This window comes from Anopheles funestus, unplaced genomic scaffold (assembly GCF_943734845.2).
Source record: "Anopheles funestus unplaced genomic scaffold, idAnoFuneDA-416_04 scaffold_320_ctg1, whole genome shotgun sequence".
Lineage (NCBI taxonomy): Eukaryota > Metazoa > Arthropoda > Insecta > Diptera > Culicidae > Anopheles > Anopheles funestus.
This window is the reverse complement of record NW_026045249.1, coordinates 1-7055: the sequence shown is the minus strand read 5'-3', so window position 1 is coordinate 7055 and position 7055 is coordinate 1. Positions and strand designations below refer to the sequence as shown.

At 38.2% G+C, this 7055-nt stretch overlaps 1 long non-coding RNA gene across 1 annotated transcript; it reads left to right on the top strand.

The window, feature by feature from the left end:
* The first annotated feature begins 369 nt into the window (after positions 1-369).
* LOC125774281 (uncharacterized) lies at positions 370-5445 on the top strand. Its single transcript, XR_007420745.1, has 4 exons — positions 370-422; positions 3619-3735; positions 4435-4502; positions 5387-5445. It is a non-coding gene; the product is annotated as an uncharacterized LOC125774281 (long non-coding RNA).
* The last annotated feature ends 1610 nt before the right edge of the window (positions 5446-7055 follow it).

Sequence of the window (7055 nt, the reverse complement as noted above, 5' to 3'; positions counted from 1 at the left end):
GTGTGGTAAAACTACAAACAGTAAAAGGGATCATCACTCGTCCGATCAACAAAATCTGCTTACTGCCGTTAGCGGACTTTTAAACCACATGCTAGTTCCTTTCGCCTTTGTTATGACATTCTGTCATGGGGGGGAGTATGTTTACACAAGAATCACAACAGTGGTATAAACCGACAGTTTGCTGGTTTCGTCAAGTTTCAGCAACTGTCGTATTGTGAGTGCCGGTGGCACTCAGTGGACACTCAGAGAAAAGGTTATAAAAGGAAAAACAAATAAACAAAATCCCTCTTCTTCGCTTAAAAATCCCGCCAATCGTACGGTAACTATTAGAAAGAAAATTCAGCATCCGAATTCCGCAAGTTTGTTCAATGATGATTTCGGTCAAAGTAGATGTTTTTGGTCAAAGTTGGTGGAAACTCGAGGTTTGCAACCAAAGATGATGATTTCGGTCAAAGTAGATGTTTTTGGTCAAAGTTGATGGAAACTGGAAGTTTGCAACCAAAGTTGATGTTTTCGGTCAAAGTTGATGTTTTTGGTCAAAGTTGGTGGAAACTGGAAGTTTGCAAACAAAGATGATGATTTCGGTCAAAGTAGATGTTTTTGGTCAAAGTTGGTGGAAACTGGAAGTTTGCAACCAAAGATGATGATTTCGGTCAAAGTTGATGTTTTTGGTCAAAGTTGGTGGAAACTGGAAGTTTGCAACCAAAGATGATGATTTCGGTCAAAGTAGATGTTTTTGGTCAAAGTTGGTGGAAACTGGAAGTTTGCAACCAAAGATGATGATTTCGGTCAAAGTAGATGTTTTTGGTCAAAGTTGGTGGAAACTGCAAGTTTGCAACCAAAGATGATGATTTCGGTGAAAGTTGATGTTTTTGGTCAAAGTTGGTGGAAACTGCAAGTTTGCAACCAAAGATGATGATTTCGGTCAAAGTTGATGTTTTTGGTCAAAGTTGGTAGAAACTTGAAGTTTGCAACCAAAGATGATGTTTTCGGTCAAAGTAGATGTTTTTGGTCAAAGTTGGTAGAAACTTGAAGTTTGCGACCAAAGATGATGTTTTCGGTCAAAGTTGATGTTTTTGTTCAAAAATGGTGGAAACTTGAGGTTTGCAACCAACGATGATGATTTCGGTCAAAGTAGATGGTTTTGGTCAAAGTTTGTGGAAATTCGAGGTTTGCAAACAAAGATGATGATTTCGGTCAAAGTTGATGTTTTTGGTCAAAGTTGGAGGAAACTGGAAGTTTGCAACCAAAGATGATGATTTCGGTCAAAGCTGATGTTTCTGGTCAAAGTTGGTGGAAACTGTAGGTTTGCAACCAAAGATGATGATTTCGGTCAAAGTAGATGTTTTTGGTCAAAGTTGGTGGAAACTGCAAGTTTGCAACCAAAGATGATGATTTCGGTCAAAGTACATATTTTTGGTCAAAGTTGGTGGAAACTGGAAGTTTGCAACCAAAGATGATGATTTCGGTCAAAGTAGATGTTTTTGGTCAAAGTTGGTGGAAACTGGAAGTTTGCAACCAAAGATGATGATTTCGGTCAAAGTAGATGTTTTTGGTCAAAGTTGGTGGAAACTGGAAGTTTGCAACCAAAGATGATGATTTCGGTCAAAGTAGATGTTTTTGGTCAAAGTTGGTGGAAACTGCAAGTTTGCAACCAAAGATGATGATTTCGGTCAAAGTAGATGTTTTTGGTCAAAGTTGGTGGAAACTCGAGGTTTGCGACCAAAGATGATGATTTCGGTCAAAGTAGATGCTTTTGGTCAAAGTTGGTGGAAACTGGAAGTTTTCAACAAAAGTTGATGATTTCGGTCAAAGTAGATGTTTTTGGTCAAAGTTGGTGGAAACTGGAAGTTTGCAACCAAAGATGATGATTTCGGTCAAAGTAGATGTTCTTGGTCAAAGTTGGTGGAAACTGGAAGTTTGCAACCAAAGATGATGATTTCGGTCAAAGTTGATGTTTTTGGTCAAAGTTGATGGAAACTCGAGGTTTGCAACCAAAGATGATGATTTCGGTCAAAGTAGATGCATTTGGTCAAAGTTGGTGGAAACTGGAAGTTTTCAACAAAAGTTGATGATTTCGGTCAAAGTAGATGTTTTTGGTCAAAGTTGGTGGAAACTGGAAGTTTGCAACCAAAGATGATGATTTCGGTCAAAGTAGATGTTCTTGGTCAAAGTTGATGGAAACTCGAGGTTTGCGACCAAAGATGATGATTTCGGTCAAAGTTGATGTTTTTGGTCAAAGTTGGTGGAAACTGCAAGTTTGCAACCAAAGATGATGATTTCGGTCAAGGTAGATATTTTTGGTCAAAGTTGGTGGAAACTGCAAGTTTGCAACCAAAGATGATGATTTCGGACAAAGTAGATATTTTTGGTCAAAGTTGGTGGAAACTGGAAGTTTGCAACCAAAGATGATGATTTCGGTCAAAGTAGATGTTTTTGGTCAAAGTTGGTGGAAACTGGAAGTTTGCGACCAAAGATGATGATTTCGGTCAAAGTTGATGTTTTTGGTCAAAGTTGGTGGAAACTGCAAGTTTGCAACCAAAGATGATGATTTCGGTCAAAGTAGATATTTTTGGTCAAAGTTGGTGGAAACTGCAAGTTTGCAACCAAAGATGATGATTTCGGACAAAGTAGATATTTTTGGTCAAAGTTGGTGGAAACTGGAAGTTTGCAACCAAAGATGATGATTTCGGTCAAAGTAGATGTTTTTGGTCAAAGTTGGTGGAAACTGGAAGTTTGCGACCAAAGATGATGATTTCGGTCAAAGTTGATGTTTTTGGTCAAAGTTGGTGGAAACTGCAAGTTTGCAACCAAAGATGATGATTTCGGTCAAAGTAGATATTTTTGGTCAAAGTTGGTGGAAACTGCAAGTTTGCAACCAAAGATGATGATTTCGGTCAAAGTAGATGTTTTTGGTCAAAGTTGGTGGAAACTGGAAGTTTGCAACCAAAGATGATGATTTCGGTCAAAGTAGATGTTTTTGGTCAAAGTTGGTGGAAACTGCAAGTTTGCAACCAAAGATGATGATTTCGGTCAAAGTAGATGTTTTTGGTCAAAGTTGGTGGAAACTGGAAGTTTGCAACCAAAGATGATGATTTCGGTCAAAGTTGATGTTTTTGGTCAAAGTTGGTGGAAACTGCAAGTTTGCAACCAAAGATGATGATTTCGGTCAAAGTAGATGTTTTTGGTCAAAGTTGGTGGAAACTGGAAGTTTGCAACCAGAGATGATGATTTCGGTCAAAGTTGATGTTTTTGGTCAAAGTTGGAGGAAACTGGAAGTTTGCAACCAAAGATGATGTTTTCGGTCAAAGCTGATGTTTTTGGTCAATGTTGGTGGAAACTGTAGGTTTGCAACCAAAGATGATGATTTCGGTCAAAGTAGATGTTTTTGGTCAAAGTTGGTGGAAACTGCAAGTTTGCAACCAAAGATGATGATTTCGGTCAAAGTAGATATTGTTGGTCAAAGTTGGTGGAAACTGGAAGTTTGCAACCAAAGATGATGATTTCGGTCAAAGTAGATGTTTTTGGTCAAAGTTGGTGGAAACTGGAAGTTTGCAACCAAAGATGATGATTTCGGTCAAAGTTGATGTTTTTGGTCAAAGTTGGTGGAAACTCGAGGTTTGCGACCAAAGTTGATGTTTTTGGTCAAAGTTGGTGGAAACTGGAAGTTTGCAACCAAAGATGATGATTTCGGTCAAAGTAGATGTTTTTGGTCAAAGTTGGTGGAAACTGGAGGTTTGCGACCAAAGTTGATGTTTTCGGTCAAAGTAGATGTTTTTGGTCAAAGTTGGTGGAAACTGGAAGTTTGCAACCAAAGATGATAATTTCAGTCAAAGTAGATGTTTTTGGTCAAAGTTGGTGGAAATTTCAAGTTTGCGAATAAAGTTGATGATTTCGGTCAAAGTTGATGTTTTTGGTCAAAGTTGGTGGAAACTGGAAGTTTGCAACCAAAGATGATGATTTCGGTCAAAGTTGATGATTTTGATCAATGTTGGTGGAAACTTGAAGTTTGCAACCAAAGATGATGATTTCGGTCAAAGTTGATGTTTTCGGTCAAAGTTGATGTTTTTGGTCAAAGTTGGTAGAAACTTGAAGTTTGCAACCAAAGATGATGATTTCGGTCAAAGTTGATGGTTTTGGTCAAAGTTGGTGGAAACTGTAGGTTTGCAACCAAAGATGATGTTTTCGGTCAAAGTAGATGTTTTTGGTCAAAGTTGGTGGAAACTGCAAGTTTGCAACCAAAGATGATGATTTCGGTCAAAGTAGATATTTTTGGTCAAAGTTGGTGGAAACTGGAAGTTTGCAACCAAAGATGATGATTTCGGTCAAAGTAGATGTTTTTGGTCAAAGTTGGTGGAAACTGGAAGTTTGCAACCAAAGATGATGATTTCGGTCAAAGTTGATGTTTTTGGTCAAAGTTGATGGAAACTCGAGGTTTGCGACCAAAGATGATGATTTCGGTCAAAGTAGATGTTTTTGGTCAAAGTTGGTGGAAACTGGAAGTTGGCAACCAAAGTCGATGTTTTTGGTCAAAGTTAATGTTTTTGGTCAAAGTTGGTGGAAAGTGGAAGTTTGCAAACAAAGATGATGATTTCGGTCAAAGTATATGTTTTTGGTCAAAGTTGGTGGAAACTGGAAGTTTGCAACCAAAGATGATGATTTCGGTCAAAGTTGATGTTTTTGGTCAAAGTTGGTGGAAACTGCAAGTTTGCAACCAAAGATGATGATTTCGGTCAAAGTTGATGTTGTTGGTCAAAGTTGGTGGAAACTGGAAGTTTGCGACCAAAGATGATGATTTCGGTCAAAGTTGATGTTTTTGGTCAAAGTTGGTGGAAACTGCAAGTTTGCAACCAAAGATGATGATTTCGGTCAAAGTAGATATTTTTGGTCAAAGTTGGTGGAAACTGCAAGTTTGCAACCAAAGATGATGATTTCGGTCAAAGTAGATGTTTTTGGTCAAAGTTGGTGGAAACTGGAAGTTTGCAACCAAAGATGATGATTTCGGTCAAAGTAGATGTTTTTGGTCAAAGTTGGTGGAAACTGCAAGTTTGCAACCAAAGATGATGATTTCGGTCAAAGTAGATGTTTTTGGTCAAAGTTGGTGGAAACTGGAAGTTTGCAACCAAAGATGATGATTTCGGTCAAAGTAGATGTTTTTGGTCAAAGTTGGTGGAAACTGCAAGTTTGCAACCAAAGATGATGATTTCGGTCAAAGTTGATGTTTTTGGTCAAAGTTGGTGGAAACTGGAAGTTTGCAACCAGAGATGATGATTTCGGTCAAAGTTGATGTTTTTGGTCAAAGTTGGAGGAAACTGGAAGTTTGCAACCAAAGATGATGTTTTCGGTCAAAGCTGATGTTTTTGGTCAAAGTTGGTGGAAACTGTAGGTTTGCAACCAAAGATGATGATTTCGGTCAAAGTAGATGTTTTTGGTCAAAGTTGGTGGAAACTGCAAGTTTGCAACCAAAGATGATGATTTCGGTCGAAGTAGATATTGTTGGTCAAAGTTGGTGGAAACTGGAAGTTTGCAACCAAAGATGATGATTTCGGTCAAAGTAGATGTTTTTGGTCAAAGTTGGTGAAAACTGGAAGTTTGCAACCAAAGATGATGATTTCGGTCAAAGTTGATGTTTTTGGTCAAAGTTGGTGGAAACTCGAGGTTTGCGACCAAAGTAGATGTTTTTGGTCAAAGTTGGTGGAAACTGGAAGTTTGCAACCAATGATGATGATTTCGGTCAAAGTAGATGTTTTTGGTCAAAGTTGGTGGAAACTTGAAGTTTGCAACCAAAGATGATGATTTCGGTCAAAGTTGATGTTTTCGGTCAAAGTTGATGTTTTTGGTCAAAGTTGGTAGAAACTTGAAGTTTGCAACCAAAGATGATGATTTCGGTCAAAGTTGATGTTTTTGGTCAAAGTTGGTGGAAACTGGAAGTTTGCAACCAAGGATGATGATTTCGGTCAAAGTTGATGATTTTGATCAATGTTGGTGGAAACTTGAAGTTTGCAACCAAAGATGATGATTTCGGTCAAAGTTCATGTTATCGGTCAAAGTTGATGTTTTTGGTCAAAGTTGGTAGAAACTTGAAGTTTGCAACCAAAGATGATGATTTCGGTCAAAGTTGATGGTTTTGGTCAAAGTTGGTGGAAACTTGAAGTTTGCAACCAAAGATGATGATTTCGGTCAAAGTAGATGTTTTTGGTCAAAGTTGGTGGAAACTGGAAGTTTGCAACCAAAGATGATGATTTCGGTCAAAGTTGATGTTTTTGATCAAAGTTGGTGGAAACTGGAAGTTTGCGACCAAAGATGATGATTTCGGTCAAAGTTGATGTTTTTGGTCAAAGTTGGTGGAAACTTGAAGTTTGCAACCAAAGATGATGATTTCGGTCAAAGTTGATGTTTTCGGTCAAAGTTGATGGAAACTGGAAGTTTGCGACCAAAGATGATGATTTCGGCCAAAGTATATGTTTTTTGGTCAAAGTTGGTGGAAACTGGAAGTTTTCAACCAAAGATGATGATTTCGGTCAAAGTAGATGTTTTTGGTCAAAGTTGGTGGAAACTGGAAGTTTGCAACCAAAGATGATGATTTCGGTCAAAGTAGATGTTTTTGGTCAAAGTTGGTGGAAACTGCAAGTTTGCAACCAAAGATGATGATTTCGGTCAAAATAGATATTTTTGGTCAAAGTTGGTGGAAACTGGAAGTTTGCAACCAAAGATGATGATTTCGGTCAAAGTAGATGTTTTGGTCAAAGTTGGTGGAAACTGCAAGTTTGCAACCAAAGATGATGATTTCGGTCAAAGTTGATGTTTTTGGTCAAAGTTGGTGGAAACTGGAAGTTTGCAAAAAAAGATGATGATTTCGGTCAAAGTAGATGTTTTTGGTCAAAGTTGGAGGAAACTGGAAGTTTGCAACCAAAGATGATGATTTCGGTCAAAGCTGATGTTTTTGGTCAAAGTTGGTGGAAACTGTAGGTTTGCAACCAAAGATGATGATTTCGGTCAAAGTAGATGTTTTTTGATCGAAGTTGGTGGAAACTGGAAGTTTTCAACAAAGATGG